The sequence below is a fragment of the Cavia porcellus genome, unplaced genomic scaffold (assembly GCF_034190915.1).
Source record: "Cavia porcellus strain 051 isolate PalLab524CR breed Dunkin Hartley unplaced genomic scaffold, mCavPor4.1 scaffold_12, whole genome shotgun sequence".
NCBI classification, from domain to species: domain Eukaryota; kingdom Metazoa; phylum Chordata; class Mammalia; order Rodentia; family Caviidae; genus Cavia; species Cavia porcellus.
In genome coordinates this window covers 80,841,381-80,864,309 of record NW_026947495.1, presented here as the reverse complement: position 1 = coordinate 80,864,309, position 22,929 = coordinate 80,841,381, and the positions used below count along the sequence as shown (strand labels likewise).

Sequence of the window (22,929 nt, the reverse complement as noted above, 5' to 3'; positions counted from 1 at the left end):
CAGAGACCTGGAAGAATCTTGTCTCTCAGTTGAGGAAAACCTGGACAGGACTGGAGCGGCACACTCAGCTGCTCAGGCAGAGCTCCTGGGAAGAGCAAGCCAGCCCTGCCTGGTCCTCGCAGCGGACTTGGCATTGTCGGGTGATGGTTTCAGTCCGGGTGGCCACCAAGGGGCTGCTGGCCTTCATACTGCTCTTCCTTCACCCCCAGTGGCCTGCTCATCTCTGCAGCGGGCAGCTGCTGTGCCCACTGGTCCTGCCTACTCTGCCGACCCCAGCTCCCTGTTACCTCTGATGTACAGTTTACGGCTGGTGCGTCTGTGGTTTTCACCGTTTTCTCCTCAACTTAAGCTCTTGGAAAGTACACGAGTCCTTGGGGTGGCAGGGACTGGCGGGAAGGAGGAGGCACCTGGTCCACACGGGGCTGGGAGGAGGTGAGGTTGGTTTAGTGCTTTCCTCTGGATGCTGCCTAGTGACCACCGTGGGATCACAGTTCTCTGCCACTTTAAATGGTACGCTGTTTTGTTCCCCATTAGTCCTTCTCCCAGCTAGATTTTAAGTGCTCTAAACACGTGGAGACTTGGCCAGCACCCAGTGCCTGCACTGATCACGGAGAGAAGGTACAGTAATCAGTGTGCGATGGTTTCTTCCTTGTGGGTCGCTGCAAAGGGCAGTGACTTACCTGAATCAGACTCTCCCTTGGCCCAGGGTGTGCGGAGATGAATGTCTTTGTAGTTTTAAAAGGGCAGTCCTGGAGGTCTCATTCCGTCAGCTGATTCTCATCCCAGGAGCCTTCTCTTCCCTTGGTTGAGTCTTCTGACTGACTTCCTGTGAAGGGAGAGGCCATGGTAGGAGTTGACTCATCCGTGGAGGACTTGTTGGAAACGCAGGCTCTCGCGCTTTCCATCAGACCTGATGAATGAGAGTCTGCATTCTCATCCACGTGAAGGACTTTTCTTATTTACTTATTAATTGTACATAAAACCCAGCTGTACATATTAATGGGGGTGACGTGGTGTTTCAGTGCATGTGTACCCTGTGTTGTGTTTGTATCAGTTTAAGTTCACCTATTTCTGCAAACATCTACCATGTTCTGCGTGGTAAAGCTTTCAAAATCCTTGTAGCTAGGTTTCCAGAAGCAGAGTGTGAGTGTTCCCTGCAGTTGCCCTGACACCAGACCTTCTCATTCCTAACTGTAGCTCATCCAGCAGCTGGTGCCATCTCTCCACTCTGCTCGCCCTGCCTCTGCTAAACACCAGTCTGAAGGTTCCACAGGCAGTGAATCTTCATGTACGAGAGGTCACGCGATCCATTACTTACCTTTCACTGTCTGGCTTACGTCACTTGACACAGTGATCTCTTGTTCCATCTGTATTCTCACAAATGACAGGGTCCATCCTTTTTAACAGCCAGTGCTCCAGGTGTATAGGCATCACATTTTCTTCTTGCTTGCATCAGTAGATGATGCTTTGGTTTTCTGTTCTTGGCTTTGTGTACCGTGCAACGGTGAGCACAGCTGTGTAACATGCTGACTTCACCGTGTGGATGCATATCTAGCTGTAGATGTGGTGGACCGTATGGCAGGAATGGTTTAAGTTTTCAAAGAACCTTCCTGCTGCTTCTGTAAAGGTCATACCCATTTCCATTTGCATCAGCCGTGTTCTCTCCCCCCACACCTCACCAGCACTTATCTTTAGTCTGTTTGACCGTGGCCATTCTTACTGGCCACTGAGGTGATAACTCATAAAGTGGTTTTCCATTTTCCTGATGATTAGTAATGTTGAACATTTTAAAAATATACCTGTGAACCATGTGTCTCTCTGCTTTTGAGCAATGTCTGTTTGGGTCTGTAGCCGATTTCTTAACTGGGCTGTGTTTTTTTCCTATTAAGTTTTGGAGTCCTTTACATAGAATACGCATTTTAATAAGATTCCCATATGTGTTGTATGCCCAGAAATTTCGAGGTGTGTTGTAATTCATTAGAACTCTTAAAAGAGGTGCATATACATCGAAGAGACATAAATCAAAGGCAAGAATTTCATATATCTGTGAAGAAGAACCTTGTGCTTTCTGCCTGAGCTCGTGCTGCTGTATGCAGGAGCTGGGCAGGCCAGAAAGCACCTCTCTGAGGGAGTCTCGGGGTCATGCACGCATGCTGATGTTTTAGAAAGGGCCGATGGCAGGAAGACTGAGCAGGATTGCAGGACTAGCAGCTTGGAGAATTTGGAGAGGTAGAAGGACGTGGCCGGGCAACCTAACACTGCCAAAGAAGGGACAAGGTCGCACTTTATGATTAAATATGATTCTGACTTCCTGGGCTTGACTCGTCTTAATCTCCAGCACCTCCTGAGCTTGCGGGTCATAAATGAAGCTGCCGCAGAGGTGAGGATGTAGGAGAGGCTGCACTCTCCTACATGTGGGCATTGCCATGTGGCTCGCCATGGTGATGCCACCTGGGTGTTTGGGTCCAGCGTGACCAACTCTTTAGACTTTTCCAGTGAAGCTCAAAATGTGTGCATAGGAAACACCTCTAGTGTATAATTTGTAGGTAAATAATTAAAATATTTTTAGGACAGCTCATGCCAAATGAAATTTACCTGCTACCTGCATCTGGTTTACAACCCTTGCTCTGGATCAACAGAAAATACAAGATGGTGTCAATACCTGGCTTATTCAGGGCAAGGCCCCAAACACAGGATTTTGGGCCCAGCGGGGCCAGGGTGGGTCTTTACTAAGTAAAAGAAATATAAATGCATGGAGAAAGGAAGCTGCATTTGCTTGGATGGCTGGACAGTATGTGATCTGAAGAAACTCAGTGGAGTTTGGCAGGAAAAAAAAATCCCTAGATCCTATAAAAGCCGGCAAGGAAGGAAGCCTGGGGCTGGGGTATGGGCCAGGCAATGAGATGGAAGGGATCCCACACCGCAGCTGGCTCTTGAGGGCGAGGGCAGGAGGCTTGTGCTGCAGGAGGACTGTGATTGGAGCTGGGCTGTAACTTAATGGCTGCTGAGCATCTGATTGGTGAATTTGGGTGACGGCCCACATTTAAAGTTTGTCATGGTTGAATTACCGTTCTACATATGTGTGAATAGAAACTATGGGAAGGAGGTCAAAATTCTTTCTGAAGATTTGCTATTATTAATTTCTTTTTTGTCTTTTTCCTTTTTATTGGTACCGGGGATTGAACTCACGACTGCCTGCTTTTAAGGCAGGTGCTTATGCCACTGAGCTAAATCTCCAGCCCCCGATTATTAATTTCTTATTGAAGACTAAATTCCTCAAGGATGAGGACAATTTATTTATCTTTGCAACCCAGCGAGCATTTAGCGTGGTCTGAGTCAATGAATGCCTCTTAGGCTGAACTGATTTAAAAGACCAAATAAAGTTAATTTTCTGCCGTGGACGTTCTATGTGAATTCACTTTTCTCAGTGATATTTTTAAGTTAACAGCTTTATTGAGATATAATTGACATATCCTAGAATTCAGCAGTTAAAATGCATAATTCAATGGTTTTTTACTACCTCATAAAGTCCACCAGTTACCGCTATTTCAGGACTTTTCCTTTCTCCCAAGAGAAACTGCATACCGATCAGTTGTCCTGCTCCCAAACACTGCCAACCATGATGCTCTGTCTTTGTAGGTTTGCCTGTCTGGCCGTTTCATAGAGATGAAATCATACAATATGCTTGTCTTTTGTAATTGGCCTCTGTCACTTAGCATGTGGTAGCTTATATCAGTATTTCATTCTTTTTGGGCAAATAGTTTTCACTGTGTGGATGTAATTCACTTTGTTTATCCATTCATCTGTTGATGGACATTGGAATGTTATTCCTTTTTGGCTATTGTAAATAATGCTTCTAAGAACATTTGAGCAGATGTTTTGGTATGGATATATGTTTTCAATACTGGGCATCTACCTGCAAGTGGAATTACTGGGTCATATGCTAGCTACATTTATCATTTGAGAACGTGTAAAACAATTTTGCATAGTGAGTGCACCATTTTATGTCCAGTGAGCAATTCCAGTGCACGATGCCATGCGGGTTTCATTTTCTCTACATAGCTACCAATACCTACTGATCTCCCCCCGCCATCCTAGTGAGTCTAAACTTACACAATGCTTCACTGTGGATTTGATTTGCATCACTGAAGTGACTGATGGTCAGCATCTTTTTGTGCACTTATTGGCCATTTGCATGTCTTCTTTGCAGAAACAGCTGTTCCAGTCCTGTGCTAATTTTAAGGATAGGATTGCCGTTCTGTTTTTGAGCTGTGAAAGTTCTTCACGTGTTCTGGATACTAGACCCTCACAAGCTATGTGACTCACTAGTATTTTCTCCCATCGTAGATTGTCTTTTCACTTTTTTGTTAGTGTCCTTTGAAGCACAAAAGTTTGCAAATTTGATGAAGTCCAATTTGTCTTTCTTAATGATTCCTTGCACTTTTGGTGTCATATCTATTTTTATTGCTCTTGTCTACTTCTACCTTTTATTTTTTGGTACTGGAATTGAACTCAGGACCTCGTGCTTGCCAGGCAGGTGCTGTGTCACTGAGCTGCTCTCATTATGGAATGTAGGAAGTTGATGTCTCAGCTTTTGCTTCTGTATTTTGCATCTTTGTTATTAGGTGCATGTATGATTATAATTATGGCTTACTTTTGAATTTTGCATTTTATATTAGAGCATACCCTTTGTCTCTACTAACAGTTTTTGTTGTGAAGTCTATTTTGTCTGATAATCATATTGCACTCTGACTTTTTCATTACTCTGTGTGTGATAGGTTAGTTTTCTAGTTATATTGTAATGAAGTACCATAGATGAGGTGATTTAAAAACAGAGATTTATTTTCTTAAAGCTCTTGAGGCTAGCAGTAGGGGACCCAGGTGTTGGTAGGCTGATTTCCTCTGAGGCCTTGCCTTGGCTTATAGACACTGCCTTCTTACTGTGTCCTCTTGTGGTCTTTCTTCTGTGTGTGTACTGTGTCCAAATTTCCTCTTACAATGACACCAGTTTGTGCAGTTTTTAGACCTACCCTTATGGTCCCATTAGCTTAATTTTTTAAAAAAACTCTGTCTCTCAATTTACTTATATTCAGCATATGAAGTGAAGGCTTCAACATATGAATTTTAAGGGACACAATCCTATCTATGATTATGCTGTATCTGTTCTCACTTTTAAACTTTCAATCTATTTGTGTCTCCGAGATTGTTTCTTGTAGGCAGTATATAGTGGGATCATTAAACAATGTATTTTTCCTGACCTTTATTTTTGACTATTTAAATTTAATAGAATTATTGATAATCAGGATTTAATCAATAATTATTGATATATCTGTCTGCTATGTCTTTTCTTTTTGTTGTGCTTTTTTTTTGTTCAATTCTTCCATTATTATTTTGTCTTGTGTTAAATGTGTATTTTCTAGTGTACCCTTGCCGCTGGTTTTCTGGAGGAGAAGATTTTTATAGGCCATTCTTCTCTCATTCTTGATGATAGTGTTAGATTACTGAATTATTTTCTTAATAGTTGTCCTGGAGATTAAAATCGACACGTTAGCTTGAAATAATCAAGTTAAGATGAATTTCAACTAAATTCCAAAAGTGTCCAAAACTTTACTCCAGTATATTTTTATTCTTTCCTTTTATGCAGTATGGATTACATCTTCATCCTTTAGAAGCCCATCACCACACTTTTATAATTATTGCTTTATGCAGTTGTCCTTTAAGACTTAAAAGGGTGTATAGATAAAAACACTTGTACAGTATCATTTACACTGAGCTGTGTAGTTAGCTTTGCTGATGCTCTCCATTGCTCTGTGTGGATTTGAGCCAACACATGCTGTTTTTTCCATGATAGCCTCAGTAACTCTGTTTAGTATTTCTTCTAGAATAAATTTGCTAGTGATCCTTTCAGGTATTGCTTATCTGAGAATGTCTTCATTCCTCCTTAGTATTTTGAAGAACAGTTTTCCTAGATACAGAAGCAGTGGTTGAGGTTTTATTTCAGATTTTGAGTGTGTTATCTCTGTACCTTTGACTTTCCTGATTTCTAATGAGAAATCAACTATTAACCTTGAAGATACCTTGCATGTAATGACATCGTTTTCTGGTTGCTTTTAAGTTCTTGTGTGTGTGTGTGTGTGTGTGTGTGTGTGTGTGTGTGTGTGTGTGTGTTTATGGTGTTTCTTTTTATTCCCTTTAGAGTTTGTTAATATTCTTGTACTATAGATTGTTTTCTTCCATATTCAGGAAGCCTTTGGCCTCTGTTTCTCTAAATATTATTTCTTTTTCAGCCTGTGCTCTCCTCCTGAAACTCCCAGGATGCATATGTGTTTGATGGGTTCCCACAGGCCTCCAGGACTCTGTTAACTCTTTTACCTTTTTTCCCTCAGGTTTCTAAGACTATCTAATCTCAATTTCACATCTTGATGTTTACTGATTCTTCTGCTTGTTTGAATCTGAGATTGAATTTTTCTAGTGAATTCTCCATTTAAATCACTGTAGTTTTAAATTCTGTGGTTTGTTTTGTTTGTTTATTTTTAGACAAGCTCTTGCTCTGTAGTCCAGGCTGACCTTGAACTCACTAGGTATCCCAGGCTGGCCTCAAACTTGCTGTGATCCTCTTGCCTCAGCCTCCAGAGTGCTGGGATTACCGGTGTGCACCACCACACACGGCTTTGTTTTGGTTCTTTAAAAAAAATTTTTTTTGGTACTAGGGATTGAACGCATGACCTTGTGCTTGCCAGGCATTTGTGTCACTGAGCTAAACCATTGGCCCCTTAAAAAATATTTTTATCTGCATTTTTCTTGAAGTATCACGTTTTTATACTTTCCTTTGTTTCTTTTTCTATCTCTGTCTGTCGCTTTCTCTGTGTCTCCTATCTCTCTGCTCCCTCCGTGCGTCCCTCTCCTCCCTCTCTCTGAGCTGAGGTTGTGTTCCTCACACATGCTAGCCAGGTGCTCTAACGCAGATGCCAGGCCCTCTTTTAAGTCTTTTGAGATGGTTTGTTTCAGTTGCTTGAACCTGTTTGTAATAGCTATGTAATACCTAAAGTCTTTGTCTGGCAAGTTTAACATCTGCTTTTTCTGGGATATTTTTTGATTGACTGATTTATTTTCTGTGAAAGGGCTGTACATGATTGCTTATTGTGTGTCTTGTATGTTTTTGTTGGAAAGTGGACATTTCAAATAATTTGATGCAACATTAGATTTTCCTCCCCCTTTGGGATTTGGTGTATTTGTTCCCTAGTGTTTGTGGACTTCTCTGGAATAATTTGGTAGCTTGTGCTCATTGTCATGTGTGGCTTTTGAATATTGGTTACATTAGTGGCCACTGATGACTGGTCAGAGATTTCCTTCACGCCTTGAACCCGGAGTCTCCTCGTCTTTGCTCTGAGCTCTGTGTGTTCTTGGGCAGCGAGCTGCTTTTCTTGCCTTGCTGTTCACGGCACCTGCTCAGGCCCGCAGTGGATGTGTACAGTGCCACGTGTACGGGTGGCCTTCTAGGTCCTGAGGATACAGCAGAGCTTCTCAGATCCCTGTGCAGACATGTCACTCCCCAGAGTTTCCTTTTAAGTTTTTAAAAAAAATTTTTAAAAAAATCTTTTAATTTTTATTTTAAAGGGGGTAAAATTAAACACAACAAAACAGAACAAAATAGGACATAAGAAAGCAATGTAAGCGGTATAAACTTCAAAGCTAGACAACCTGAGATCTTCACTATCTATCATATTGTCTCTTGTTTTCTTCCAAATAGTTGTCCATGTAAGCGGTATAAACTTCAAAGCTAGACAACCTGAGATCTTCACTATCTATCATATTGTCTCTTGTTTTCTTCCAAATAGTTGTCCATGTCTTCACATACAGAGAATTCATAAAACAACATAGTATAAAACTGATCCAAACAGAATGAGGAAGGCGTTTTAGGTCTTCAAAACCAGACAACAGGGAAGTCACTAATGGCTGTTGTAGTGTCTCTCGTTCTCTTCAAAATAGCTGTCCATACTTTCATGTATATTGAAGTTCAACGAAACAAAACAGGCATGGGGAAGGGGTTGCTTGGTTTCCTGGTGCTCCAAGTCCCAGCAAGGCACGAGTCCCAGTAAACACTCGTGGCTCCCATCCTGGGCTGCCACAGCCTGCCACGCTCACAGTCGCTCATGGGGGCGGGAGAGGTTGCTTCAAGCTGTTTCTGTCTAATGAATTGACCATTTCCCTGCCCAAGTTCGGAAATGGCCAACAGACCATAGAAAGACATCTCTTTAGGCTTCTGCTTGAAACCAACAGGGTCAGGAAGCTGCCAGCCTTGATTCAGGGCCAGTCCTCTTAAGTGGTTTTTTTTTTTTTTTCCCCAAACCTTTTCTCCTGGGACCAGGAGATCCTTTTTATTTATTTATACTTAAGGCATTTCATGGTGACTTTACAAAAGTAAGAGTAAAAGTGTAGTGAAAAAAAGGTGATTAAAATTTAAAACACCACCGAATTTTTGCTTGTATATTTCTGACTTTGCAATGTATTTATCCCAGTTGAACAATGTTCTATAGATGTAACGTACTTCTTCCCACATTGTGTCTTGAGAAGCGGCAAAATATCTGTCTTGTAAATACTGATACAGGGTTCAAATATATCCCTAAATAAAAGTCATCACTTATCACCTCTTTTGCTCCTTTCACTTACGTCCACAAAGAGCATCACATGAAATATTTTTGAACATTTGATGGTCATAATATTGTGGAAGAAAGATCAGCCATTTTATTTCTATTGTTGTTTTGTGTTTTTACTTTTAGATGATTGAAAACTAGATAGAGTGATAATTTCAGTGGCTTATTTTTGTTTCTGTATCTGTATTCTATTCTATAACAAGCATTGTTGAGTTTTATTGGGAATATAATTGACATGTCTTGGTTCGCTCTAGCTGCTCTAACAAAACAAAAACACGGAAGTGGAGTGCTTGAGGGGTTCTGAGGCTCGGAACCTTCGTGGGGTACAGACAACGGTCAGCCTTTGCATGGCAGAAGAGGGCCAGCTAAGCTCTCTGGCCTCTTCCTATGAGGGCACTGTTCCCATTCAGGAGGACTCAACCCTCATGACCTGATTACTGACCAAGGCCAAATCCCCAAATGCTTACACCACAATGTGAGTGGGGTTTCAACATAGGAATTTTGGGGAGGCATGGTTGGTTTCTTGCAGCGTATAAATTTTCCCATCTTAGCCCTTTGTGGATGTGCAGTGTAATAATATTAAGTACATTCCCATTATGATAGGACTCATGTCTCACATTCCTTTCGTCTTGCAGGACTCAAACTCTGCATGCATTAAACAAAACACTACATTTTCCTCTCCCCCCAACTATGGGAACTCCTGCTCCATCTTGTCTATGAACTTAAAAGCGTACTCACCAGTAGAGTTGCGCGGCATTTGTTATTTTGGGACTTGCTTATTGCATTGACATGATGGTCTCAAGGCTCATCCACAGTGTCTAATGTGCTAGTTTCCTTTTAAGACCGCAAGCTCCTCCACTGTGCATGGGCAGCCCGTTGTCTTCCCTGGTCTCTCAGTGCACAGGTGGGCTGCTCCCGCCTTTCAGCTGTTGTGAACAGTGTTCCTACGCTCGCAAGTTGCAGGCATCTCTCTGAGCCTGTGCTTTCAGTGCTGTTGGGTGTGAACTGGCTTCTTTTTGCTTTGAATGGAAGTGTCTGCAGATACATGCAGCTTGATAGCCTTAATAGGCACTGAACTTCAGTGACTGTCTTCAATTTTGTTAAATTTAGTTAACCCTTCAGAAGAAAAATAGTGTGACAAAATGAAAGTGTCTTAAGGGGAAAATGCGTGTTAGATAGACCTGAAGGATACACGTTTGGAAGAAGTACACAGAAGGTGTTTCTTGCATGAGTTTTGGTGTTGATTTATCAAGGAAAAGTTGATGTTAGAGACAGTTTTTGTTCCTGTGTGATTTCTTAGTTTTTGTGTATTTATTGCTCTCGTAATGTCTTCATTTCTGTATTTAATTTTGCTTATACTTCTGGGCTTTTTTTTGTAGGAAGCTGGAGAGGGTGAGTTTTTAAGTTGGCAGCACTAACGTGCTTTTAAATGGTTTATATAATGAGACCACAAAAATAACTACCATATCATAGAGCGTTTGAATTTGGATATGAGTGTCCTGAGGAGTTTCCCCCAGTTTTTAAAGAAACACATACAGATCTTGATGGGGATGAAATTCTGATAGATCCTGAGCTAAATTTGAAGTGAAAAAGACAACAAAAGAGAATGAGATAGCAAATAGGCACAGTGTTCCATTAGAATAATCAGTGTTTCTGAAGGATATGGACTTGAAGTGTTTTTTATTGCTTCATTTTTAGTTGCATGTTAAAATAACATAGTTTGCAGGGTGGCTGTGATATATAGGATTCAAAAATTATTGTTTGCCCGGTGCAGTAGCACCTGCCTGTAATTTCAGCTACTTGGGAGGGTGAGGCCAGCAGGATTGCACAGTTTGGGCAATTTAACAAGACCTTGTGTCAATATAAAATAATAATAACAGCAACAACAGCTTTGGGGGTCTGGGCCCAAGGCCCTGGCTAGGTGCAGTTTTCAGTACTAAAAATTCTTTTCTTCCAAGCTTGAAGACATAAAGTATTCTACTTTTTACATTTCTAAAATGTCAGAAGACTTTAGTGCTCTCCGTTTAATGCCATTTAGGGCAGAAGGAGACACATCTAGGAGCGGGTTTATGAAGCCATCCTGCTCCTGTATCTTTATTGTAGGAGGTGAAGAAGTGTCATTAGTGCCAAGGTCTCTCGGTGACGGTGACCCAAGCAGGTTCCACAGTCAGTTCTGGTTGTACGAAAGTTCTTGTTCCTGGAGGGCCATCTGCTTTCCTCACAGCGATGGGCTCCACTGGTGTGGAGTCCACGCTGCCCTCCAGGCTGTCCCGGGTGACACAGGTCCACCAGCCAGTTCACCGGGATGATGGGTCACCAGTGTATTACCCTTTTGGTTGGCAGCCACGGGTCCCATGTGGCAAGGCGTCCACAAGCTGACCGATGCCTCGTACCTTGTGTTTGCAGGATGGTATCACCCTGGCTCTGCTGTGTCCTCTGTGGTTCTGTGGGTGTGAGCTACACTTGTCACGGATGCTTCTTGTGGACACAGTAGCCTGGCCCAGAGTGGACGCTCATTTTGTAGACTTTGCCCCTTGGATTCTCTCTCGGTCACTCTTGGACACTCTGCTGTCCCTTGTTATGCTGTGCCCAGCTGTTTTTAACTCTTAAAGAACTTGTAAGCAGTGTTTGTTTGACTTCAGGATGATGACCCTGTTTTAAGCAGTGACAGGTATTAAAGATTATCGATGTAGAACCAACACCTGTGGTTTTTTTGTTTTTTTAAATTAAGCTTGTTTTTTAAAACAAGTATTATAAATGGGATAACCTTTCATATTATTTCTTAGAATGGCTTTAAAGTAGATAAAACATAAGTAGATTTTGAGGTAAGTCATCCATTAGAGTGATTTGATTTCACTTGCAAAAATTTTAGATTTTTTTCTTTTAAAATGGGTCATCATGAGAAGCTATTTGGCCAGATATTCTTAGCATACAGATTTGTGCAGCAGCAAGAATTCTAAAATGTCTGTGTAATTTTAAAACTTGTTTGCTGATATTTGTCTGGGGAACATAAATCGCAAAACTTCTTACTAATTTGAAGAGAAATAAAGGCTTAAACCTGTACCAAAATAGAGGGAATTTGCCAGTATTTTAAACTGGTTGGCTTGGAGGAGGGACAGTAATCTCGTGCTGTGTCCCTGTGAGTGGGCTGTACATTGTCATTGGTGTTGCAGTGAAACATTTAACTCGTTCACAGTGGGACCATATGTCTTGCGCTGCCAGGTGGCTTGAACCAGTGGTGGTATATGGATGACTGTCCTCCCATTAGGTGGCTTTTGATTAATTTTATTAGTTAAAAAAAGCCAATAAAAGTGATTCTGTTTGTACCACCAGTGGTACAAGCCGCCTAATGGAATAGCCGTGTATGCATCACCCTGGCAGGACCCAGTTAAACTGATAATATTCTTTGACCACATTAAATCTGTAACAAGATATTCTTTGATCTTCATAGCCCATGACTATTAGTTTTGAATAAAGAAAGATAACTTTCTTTTGAGTTGTACTTTCCTTGCTAATGTTAGTCTCTCAACTGTTAAAGATCATTCATTATAGGTTATGAAAGCTGTTCTTATCAGAACCCAGTGTTTGGTCAAGAAATAAAGAAGAGAATTGACTAGGAAGTTATTCATGTTATTCAGGGATTTTCCCCTTTTTGAAGCTATTTATTAGTACGGGTAAAAGAGATTCTGTGTCTGTTGATAATGTACTTTGAAAAATCAAGATGCTGACCTTTAAATCTAGTTGTTTGTGACAAGGATGTGAAAAAATTAAGAACATGTTCACATTTTTTCCCCCTAAACTTAGAGCATGTTCATTTGTTGCATAAGAATCTTTTCTTGGTTTGCTGTTTTCTTTCTGTTTCTGTTTTTTGAGAACATGCTGGAGGAGATTCTGTGTGCCATCTGCTTTGTCATGATCAATTTTAGATCAAATCCCCAAATTTAGATCGAGCCATCACTAATTTAACTTGCTTTGGTACTTTTAAAAATCCACACTTCTGGGAGAGCTGCTAGCTTATTTTGTGGGTATGGTCAAGATGGTCTTTAAAGTGGGGAGACCGCGCCTGGGTCACTGTGGCACCAGGCTTTGAGACAGTTAAGTCAGCTCCACGGCGAATGTGGGCTGAAGACACCTTGGATTCGGGTCCCTGGCAAGCCAGCTTCTGCATTCTTTACACAGCTCCATCAGTCTCCATGCATTTCCTTGTTTTCAGGAATGAATTTCTATGTGACTGAAATAAGTATTTTATTTTACTTTGTGTGTTTTGAGACAGGGTTTTGCTTATGCAGTTCAAACTGACCCTCAGCTCACTTTGTAACGCAGGCAAGTCTCGAACTTGCTACGATCCTCCTGCCTCAGCCTCCCGAGTGCTGGGATTATAGGAATGCTAGAATTATGTTATAATAAAGCAAATAAAGATGGCATAGACATTTCACATTATTAAATGATTTTCCTCATTGTGTCATCAGTGGTTTGATGGAAGGCTCTGTCTTTCTGCAGTTGCAGTGATGTCTACGTAACTGCCTTATTGAAGAGTTTAAGCATCTCAAGCGCCTGGCTTTTGGTGTGTTCCTCAAAGCTGGGAGTCCTTTTCTGAGCTGTGTTTCAGAATAAAACTCCTGGCTGCTGCCCTTGCCACCCTCTGTGGGCCCGGAGTTGTGGGATGGCAGGGGGGCCAGGATGGGGAAATCCTGGGGCAGCTGTCTTTGGGGTGCTTCTGCTCTGTCCCCCACTTCCTGTGTACCTGGAAATACAGCTGGGAGGCTGCATGGACCGGTGCTTGTTGTCTACTAATTTCGCCAAATTTCAGTTAAAAAAGAGGAAAGCCCTTTGCCTCTCTGCATGCAGTCGGCCTACTTCTTAAATTTCCTATCTCTCCTTCAGCATTGCCATTGAAGACGGTTTAAGTGGGTCACTCATAAAGGAAAACATCATTAAATTTTAAGCCACATCAGAAGTCGGTCCTGTAAGGCCGACTGAAGTGAATCTCTGTTCTGCAGAGTTCAGATACATGTGACTTTGCTTCTTTATACTTTTAATGTACATGTAAGAAGAGTTCCAGTGCTAGGCCCTATGACTTCTGGTGTGTTTCTACCTTGGTTGGAAGTAGGGAAGGGAAGGAGTCTCACACCAGGCCCACATTTATCCTCCCAGCCCAGTGTCTTTGGCGCCTCCGTTCACCTGTGGGTCTGTTCAGCACATTATTCAAGGTGTACGCTTTCTTCTTGGCCACAGAGTGTGTTAAGAGAGTCAGTGCCTTGTTGGATTCTGGATCCTTCTCTTGCAGCCGACATTGGCTGTGTGGCTGGGTGAGGAATACTGCGATGCAGAGGTCATCACGGGGACCTCCCGAGTCATTCTGGTGGGTCCAGCAGGCAAACGTCTGCACAGTCCGCTTTGAGAACAGCTGATCTAAGAAACTAATATTCTGGAATTGCCTGTTGGTTGTGTCTGTAAAAGAGAAGTCCTGCCATTGAGCCACATGTGCAAAAACAAGTTAACATGCTCTAGGGAATTCTGAAAATGCAGGTGAGGATCGTGTACATGAAAATCTCCTGAAACCTTGCTAGGGACTTTGCCATGCAAAGGTGGCCCTGCCTCTGCGGTGACACCTGGAGATGCATGTCAGAAATACAGATTCAGGCCCTCTCCAGCCCTACGGGTCAGTCTCCTCACGGCACAGAGACCGGGACAGTGAAACCAGTGAAATCTTCTGTAAGGGCTGCTGATACAAATTAGGTTTCAGAAGCGCTGGGAAGAACTTTCAAGAGAGTGTCGTCTTTGCAGGTGAGCTGGCTGAGAGATCTGGGAAAGATGCAGCAGATATTAAAGAGCGTACTTAAGGAAATCCTTGCGGAGTGGAAGGCCTTTGGAGGGGTCTTGTACACCGTTGGCCTCATGCAGCTGTCAGCTATCGAGATTCCCACCCTGTTCCTTCTGAGAAGACTGAAGGAGTTGTTTTCAAGTGCCAGGAGCACCATGCTCAGAAAGATGTGCTGTAGTCATTTTCCCAGTTTTTGGTAAGAGAGCTCAGTGTTCTCTCTCTTTCTGTCTCTCTCTCTCTCTCATTTTGGTCTCTTTGAGACAGGCTCTCACAATGCAGTTCAGGTTGGCCTTGAGCTCACTTTGTAGCCCAGGTTGGTCTTGGACTTGCAACAATCCTCCTGCCTCAGCCTCCCGAGTGCTGGGATTACAGGCATGAGTACCTAGTGCTCACCCATGCCTGGTGCTTTTTCTCTCTCTTTCCTGGCTTGCATATTCTTCGTGTTGTGTCATCAGCTGGTTCTATCTTTAGAGTCAGGCGTCAGTGTAAAGGCAGAATGCTTTGAAGCCAGGATGTGGCTGCGTCTCTGCCTCTGCCGTTGGCATGGTGACCGAGGGACTCCTGGGCATGGCAGGATGGCCTGCTCGGTCCCCTGACACTTAGGGCTGGGGCCAGTGCAGGTTTGCTGTGTTGCTAAACTGTGTATGGCCCTCCCACTGGCCTGGCTTTGGGGATCCTGCTGGCAGCCTGGGGACTTGGGGTTCCCAGCTGCCTAGAGACTGTGCTTAGGTCGGGGATGATGCTGGAGGAATGGGGGCTCCTCTGTCCACCTGTGACTCTGTTACATCCCTGTGTATGAAGGAGCCAGGCTGGGCAGGACTGACCTGCTGCGTGCGCTGTTGAGGAAAACACTGTAAGCCAGAGTGGGGCTGCAGGTGCGTCTCATGGCTGCCCTAGCGCCAGGGTCTGGGGGGATTTGGGGTGCAGTAACGTGGCAGGGGGCTGCAGCAGGGTGAAAGGGGGCCCGAGAGTTGGATAGGTGACAGTAGTTTGAGTGTCAGCTCTTCTGCGTGTTAGTCTTGTGACCTTGTTGCAGTCACTGTCTGATTGTTTGCATCCCATAGTTGTAAGCATAGTGCTATTTCCTGTCTTGTGGGCACCCTATGAAGAGCCCTGTACAGTGCCTGGCATGGAGTGGGTGCCCGCGGGGTGGAAGCATACATTGCTGTGCTCACTCGGGATAGTGGGTTCCTCCTCCCCAGATGTGCCTCATGCAGCCCACTGTGCGGAGGAGGGTGTCGCCTCTGCTGGTCCTGTCCCAGGATCTGGTGCTCAGTGGAAGGGGCCCAGGGACGTGAGTTTCAGTGTGTAGAGTCCTCTTCCCTGAAGGTGGAGATGGGATGCGACCCTGGGTCTCCGGCAAAGGGCGTTCCCCACACCTTCAGAAAGGGTGCAGAGTGCAGGGCGAGGCTTCTCCAGTTCAGGATCCTGCTTGCAGGGGAAACTAGACAGTGAGGCCTGCAACCCTCAGCTCACTGTGAGTTGCTGCGAATGTTTGGTCATCGCCATTTCCCATCGGTTCCTTGTCTTGGCTGAATCTGAACTCAGAGCCCTGCTCTGAACTTGGAAGCCCAGTTTCAGATGTATCTTTTCAGATATATTGTGTCCTGGGTATTTTTATCTTTACGTAGTTGCCATTTGGGAATGGGTTAGAAAGGCATCTATCTTCGGATGTAAGAAAACGACTGGGTGTTTTTAAATCACATCTGTTCATCTTTAAAACAGGGGTACAAATAGTACATGCATCATAGATGAATACCTGCTTCACAGCAGAAACGAAGTAGCATTGTAAAATGTTTAGTGCAGGCTTTGCACAGCATAAGCACATTTCAGAACTTACTACTTACTTATTAATTTATTTTTGAGACACAGAGTCGCTTTGTAATGCAGCCTGGCCCTGGGGTCACTCCACAGCCCACGCTGTCCGCAAACTGCTAGGGCGACGGCGTGTGCCACCTCCCTGCCACCCTAAGCACATCTGATAATTGGGTGAGGTGTCACTGAGTTTTTTGTCATTAGTCTCTTTTTGATTATAAACTGGAAATATTCATTGTGGAAAATGTAAAATAAAAAATGAACATAAAGATCATCATGGACTTTGCATATCCTGAGAGCAAATATAACTCTTTACTATGTCTGGGCAACCTCAGACATAGTTCTGTTCTCTTGATATGTGTGCTTTGTATAACGGAGTACAAATTACACTGGTTTGAAATCTTTTTTCTCACTTATTATATTGGTTGTATTTTCTCATATCATTGATTATTCTTGTGTTACCTGATTTCAGTGATTTTTTTCTTCTTCTTTTTCTTTCTTTCTTTTTTTGGTACTGAGGATTGAACTCACCACCTAGCGCTTGCCAGGCAGGCGCTCACGCCACTGAGTTAAATCCCTGGCCGTGATATTTTATTTATGTCTACCCTAAAACATTCTCCTGTATTGTTAGGTTTTTGTGCTGTCCTTGTCTTTACCTATTTACTTTTTAAGAGGATCTCTCCAATAAATTCTTTTCTCCTTGGGCTAAGTTCCTGGAGGAGAAATTACTGGATCAAAACTTTTGATAGACTTTATTGATAAAATTTAGATAGACTTTTGTGTATGTTGCAAAACTGCCATCCAGGAAGATTCTACAGATTTGTATTTCTGTAGAACTTACGTTGGTGCTCATTTTTTAACACTGACCATTGTAATTTTCTAAATTATCAATTTCATAGGTAAAAATATTAAAATGTTATTTTCTGAACATTTTATGTTTAAAAACCATATTCTTCTAGAACCGTTGTCTGTGTCCTTTGTATCTTTTTTAGCTTTATGATTTATAAAAAGCTCTATCTTTTTAAGGCTGTCAACTCAGGGATATTGCAAATATTTTTTTCCAGTTCTTAATTGCTTTTAAGTTTCTTCGTAAGATTGATAGAAATTTTTTTTTCAACTGTCAAATTTATTAGCTTTTAAAGTGTATACATTCTGTGTAGTATGGCTATCTCCACTCAGAGATTAATGTGATCACGTGAGCTTTAGTTCAGTGTTTCGGCCGCGTACTTCAATTCCTCAGATGTTGACTGAGTCCTGTGGTACAGCAGTGCTAGGTCCACTGTGAGACAGTAGAGCTGCCCTTCCCTCCTGGGGACTGCGGCCTGGTAGAGAAGAGACCTTAATGAGGTCGTTGTGCAAGTGACATAAGCCTAACATGGAAAATCAGTGCGTTAGGATTGCACTGATAAATGGACTCTAAAGATGTTAAACTCATAGAAACAGAGCAGAGGGATGCCTCCGAGGAGCATCGGAGAGGGGACGTGAGGCCGTTGGTCAAGGGAAAGCAGGGATCAGATGAACTTCCTGTTACAAAGTCAGTTAGTTGTGGAGATTTAATGTACAGCAAGGTGACTCGGGTGTGACTACAGATGTGATGTGTGAGAAATTTTCTGAGAGAAGAGGTCTTAAATATTCTTATCAAAAAATGGTAGCTGTGAGCAGGGGCTGTGTGAGCTTGGTTGTGGTAATCCCCTCACATTGTGTGCATCTGCCTTTAAAACATCACAGCCCTGAAATGTGTACAGTTTTCATTTGCCAGTTTCACCTCAGTGTGCTGGGGAAACAGACTTCATTTTAAATTGCTGTGTAGAGTCAGAACTGTGCTAAGTGTTCTGAAGGGGGTAGGGAATGGCGATCTAGGATGTCTGTAGGGTCACCGACCTCTTTGGGGAGGGCCAGGAATTGACCTTGAGCTAAAAGCTGAGGGCAGATTGTAGCTGAACCCAGGAAGGCAGGCTTTCGGAGGGCGTTCTGGGCCCTGTCAGCAGCCACTGTGGTGCAAGTGGAGGAGGAGGCAGGCCCGGGCCAAGATTCTGGCTGTGGATGGTTTCTGGTCTTACTGATGCTATCTTAGTGGCATGTTCAAAGTAAATGACGTGATTAAATGTTTAATCTTTAATTTCTTGTGCAGTTTATTTTTTATTTGTATTTTTTGGGGTACCTTTTGGAGTTTATTTGATTGGTGACTCCGCTCCAGCAATGGTTTATTTTTCTTTCTTTAGTCTTTCATGAGGAAAATCTGTTCGTTCTTAATGTCGGCTGTTCTTGTCCTTGTTCTTGGCGCCCTCATTTCAGGAGACCTTGTAGCTCTCAGAGCCTCTAAGAAAGGTGCCAAGTGCTGTGCACAGTCTGACCCGGCCCTGGGCCTGTGGTCCTCCCAGGTCTCCCCGTCCATCAGTCCGTCAGCCTCAGCAGGGAGTCTCTGGACTCTCATCCTGGCTATTTTTCCATAAGGCTACGAATAATTTCCAAGCCAACAGGTTTGTCCCCAGCAGGGTTCATTGTTTTTCTCGGCTAGCCTTCCGGGCTTCACTTTCTGATTGTGGATCAGGGTCCTTGATACCATCGCTGGCTGGGAGGTGAAGCAGCGCGGGTACCAGAAAAGGAGTGCTGACCCAAGGAGAAATCCGCAGGTGATTTATTGGGAAAGTAGTTTGCTCCCCATGGTGTGCAAGACGCAGGCTCTGGATGTGGGGCCTGCACAGTGGAGAGGGGAGGAAATTCTCTCGCTCCTCTGCCCTCCTTGTCCTCTGGCTTAAGTTTCCGGCGTTCAGCGGCGCTTCAGTTAGCCGGTGTCTCTTCAGTTTGTTGATGGGCCATTGATCCCTTTGCCAAGTTCCCGGATTGTGAAACCATCAGTGGGATGCTGAGCCAGTGGGCACAGACCGATGATGAGTTACTGTCGCTGTTGACGATTCCTTTAAAGACACCTTTTGCCCCATCTGGGGTGTCTCAGGGTCGCCCTCCCTGGTACACAGCTGCTTGGCTTCTGCACTTCCTGGTACTGGATGATTTTTTTGGACTGCAATGTCACTTTGACTACTGGTTACCCGGAAGTGACACAATCATAGAAATACATTATGAGGCTTGTGTGAATGGGGATTGGTGACTCAGACTCAGACTAAGGCATCACTTTGGTTGACTGTGAAACCCTAAAAAAAGCACCTTTTGGACTAGTGCACTGTCAGCCTGATGACTTCTCCAGACTGTTTGCAAAACAGAGTTTAAATGCAAATGTTTCCCACACCAATAATTTGCTGCAATTCTCTACTGTGCTTTCCTGGTCACTGCTTCATCCTGTTAAAGATCCTGGTGTCAGCTGAGTGGTGCCTAGAAGTGTAATTTTGCTGAAGGGTGAAATGTAAACACCTATTACCATTTGCAGTGCTCTATTTACTAGACTGCGTATTTCGTCTCTGCCTTCTCAGGAGTCTGTCAGCAGTGGCCTGTTACGTCTTAGCTTCACTGTGTGCCCAGAATCTAGTGCAGAATTTGGGGCTTCATGCTTATTTATTGAATGAATAAGCGAACCTGAAACTGTCCGAGATCTTCAGGTTTTTGGCCTTTATTGGTTAACCTGCAACTTTGATTAACTGGGTTCTAAAGCCTACAGCAAATTACTAGATGTAATTCGTACCATTCGGTAGAATCTGAACAAAATGGTGTTTTTGGAAAAGAGCAGTTGTATGTGAAATGCATTTTCTCATGATTGGCAACAGCAGTTCTGGCTTCTAGTTTATCTGAGTTGGATTCCTAGAAAGTATTTGTGAAGCACAAAAGACTGGGAAAGGATAGAAAGGATATGTTTTTCTTTTTCGCCCTACCCACCTAGCTCTTCTGGGATTTGGGGCCCAACTAACGCCCCTCTGGGACCTTGGCCTCGCTGGGGTATGAAGCATTTTGGTAGGGTGAGGCGGGGATTGAGAGAGCTTTGTTGGTCTAGGGTTATGCAGAGTGGATCACTTTGAGCCTGGACCTGAAAGTTCTTTTCTCCTGATCTGTAAAGAGGAAAGATGCACTCCAGTCTGGCCTCTGCTCTTTTTGTTCTCAAGGAAAAACCCAGGGGAAGGGAGTGGCGGAGACCCTTGGTCAGCCGCAGAGGAAGGTGAGGGCAGCCTGGGGCCAGGGAAGAGGGAGAGAGGAGGGACTCCTCCACCTCTCAGGGTGATCACGCTGGGAGCCAGGCTGTGATGTGGGGATAATAGCAGGCCTGTGTGGACCATCCCCTGCTCTGCCCCTTGTCATTCAGTAGTAAGCCTTGTCTGCTAATGGACTCTCTAGCTCTCTGAAGCTTAGGGACAGATAGCGCATGTCTGGGGAAGTTGAAGAGAACAGAGAAAGTTAAGAAATAGTTGCCATAGGCTGGGTGTGGTGGCTCATGCCTGTAATCCCAGCGCTCGGGAGGCTGAGGCAGGAGGATTGCTGGGAGTTTGAGGCCAGTCTGGACTACAAAGTGAGTTCGAGGCCACCCTGAACTGCATAGTAAAACCCTGTCTCGAAAAACCCAAAATAAATACATAAATAAATACAAATAAGATTTAAAAAATTAAAGAATGAATCATAGAAAAGTCAAATGACCCAATTATGGCATTTATTTAAAAAAAAAAAAAAAAGAAAGCATGGTAGGCAGCAATAAGAAGTGCTGGGGACGAATCCAGTATGAGAAATGTTGCCTACGGTGAGAAGCACTGCTGAGCATGGAGAGGAGGGTTTCAGGCCAAGTTTGGATCCTGAGGTTGGATTGCAGAGCCGGGGTGGGGAGGGAAGAAGGAGGAGACGGGAGGAGGTGAAAACGTGAGGCCCTGTTATGTGCGGGCACCGCGTCCCCCAGTGAATGTCATTGTGTACTGCAAATGTGGATGCAGGAAAGTTAAAAAATAATGCATCTAAATTTGCAAGGAAATCTTTAACATGTAAGCAAAATTATCAATTACTCGATTTAGTTGACTAGAATTGTAGAGATGCAGATCTTTCTTGGGTAGTACACATGATGAAACATATATATATTATGGTATATAAGGAAGCATATTAAGTCCAGGCTCATCATCTGGGATAGTTTTGGCAGTAAATGAGCCAGCTTTGCCAAGTCATGTCTAACAGATATTAGTCTTTCTACTCCTAGAGTGGAATGATTCAGAAATTTTTGTGTTTTCCATAGTCTGGCACTTTTTAATGATAGCTTGACAGATTCTTTCTTTTCTGGGAGGTTAAGGTTTCATACAAATGTTCCTGAAAAATAGTATCTAATTATACTATTTCTTTTGACTTAACTTTTCCTCTGCTCCTGCTCTTGGCTACAGGTTATTGTGTTTCTTCTTAATAAAACTAGGTGGGTGTGTCTCAGTCATTTTCTTTTCATTTCTTTAGTCCCAGAGGTATTGCATTTCTTTGACTCTGTCTTGACTTTCCTATAGAATGTTTCCCAGGTCTGTTGTGCTGGTGAACATCTTGATTTCATGTAATCTCCTAGTTGTCTTGGAAACAGTGGATTTTTACTGGGAATAAAACATGTAAGTTTCATCCTAATTAGAAGTTTGAATGTTTGGTACTGTTTGTGTACATGCTAGCCATGAGGCATGAAGATTTAAAATCTTCACTGACTTTATTAGGGGGAATTTTTGTTAGTCATTAATCTTGCTTGTGGCTAAGCATTTGCTTAGTTGGCAGTATTTGGTCTTTAGGTAAAACAGATTGTCAGGGCAGAAGATAAGTGTTGGTGGTTCTCGTGGGTCAAGTACACATTTTCCCAAAAGAGATTTTTAAAACAGATGTCAAATAACTTATTGTATATTCTAACAAAGGGATTCTATTTTGCTGTTAAAAATTAGTTTGTAGGGGCTGGGGATTTAGCTCAGCGGCATAAGCGCCTGCCTTGCAAGCAGGCAGTCATGAGTTTGATCCCTGGTACTGATAAAAAGGAAAAAAGACAAAACAACAACAACAACAACAACAAAATCAGTTTGTAAAGGAAAATGTATCATCACAAGATGTCTCTGCAGTATGTATGTGTGGTTCTGTGGACCGAACCCAGGGCTTTGTGCATTGCTAATCATATATTGTCACTGAGCTATGTACCCAGTCTTATGCAGTATATTTTGAATATAATAAGTGTAGTCACAAAATAGTATTTCTATCATGATTTCAGTTTTGTCTTTGCTTCCATACCCATTTATTTGGTTATTTATGAACAAAAAAGAAAAGTCTAAAAGAACACCTGTCAAAATGTTAACAGTTGTTTCTCTGAGCATTAGAAATAAGGATGGCTTTTGTGTTAAGGTTTATAATGTGAATATTAACAGTACTTTAGAAAGAAGAGGATTTCTGATTAAAGAACTTTTAATGAAAACTTCCTGTCCGTAGTGACGTCTTGATTTCTTTTGACCTAGTTCCTTTGTCTTCATAGAGACAGATCTGGAGTGACAGGGAAAAGAACTTAAGAACTTCAATTCATTGTGTGGGGTCACATCACTGTCTGGACTTGGCTTTAAGTTGGAATCAGAAGACAAACTGACCGTCAGGAGTAGAAAGAAACTGGGTGGAGGAACTGTGATCTACGCTTAGAGTGCCCCTAGGAAGATGGAAGTTCAGTTGGTCCACCTTGGCATGGTGGCGGGACGAGTTACCCATAGTGGTGTC

The 22,929-nt window shown here is 43.1% G+C and overlaps 1 protein-coding gene and 1 non-coding gene across 4 annotated transcripts in view; one reads left to right on the top strand and one right to left on the bottom strand.

The window, feature by feature from the left end:
- Hecw2 (HECT, C2 and WW domain containing E3 ubiquitin protein ligase 2) overlaps positions 1–22,929 on the top strand; it is a 345,745-nt gene that overhangs the window by 7,354 nt on the left and 315,462 nt on the right. The gene's annotated exons all lie outside the window — the stretch shown is intronic.
- On the bottom strand, positions 8,178–8,314 carry LOC111755084 (small nucleolar RNA SNORA2/SNORA34 family). Its single transcript, XR_002789677.2, has one exon. It is a non-coding gene; the product is annotated as a small nucleolar RNA SNORA2/SNORA34 family (small nucleolar RNA).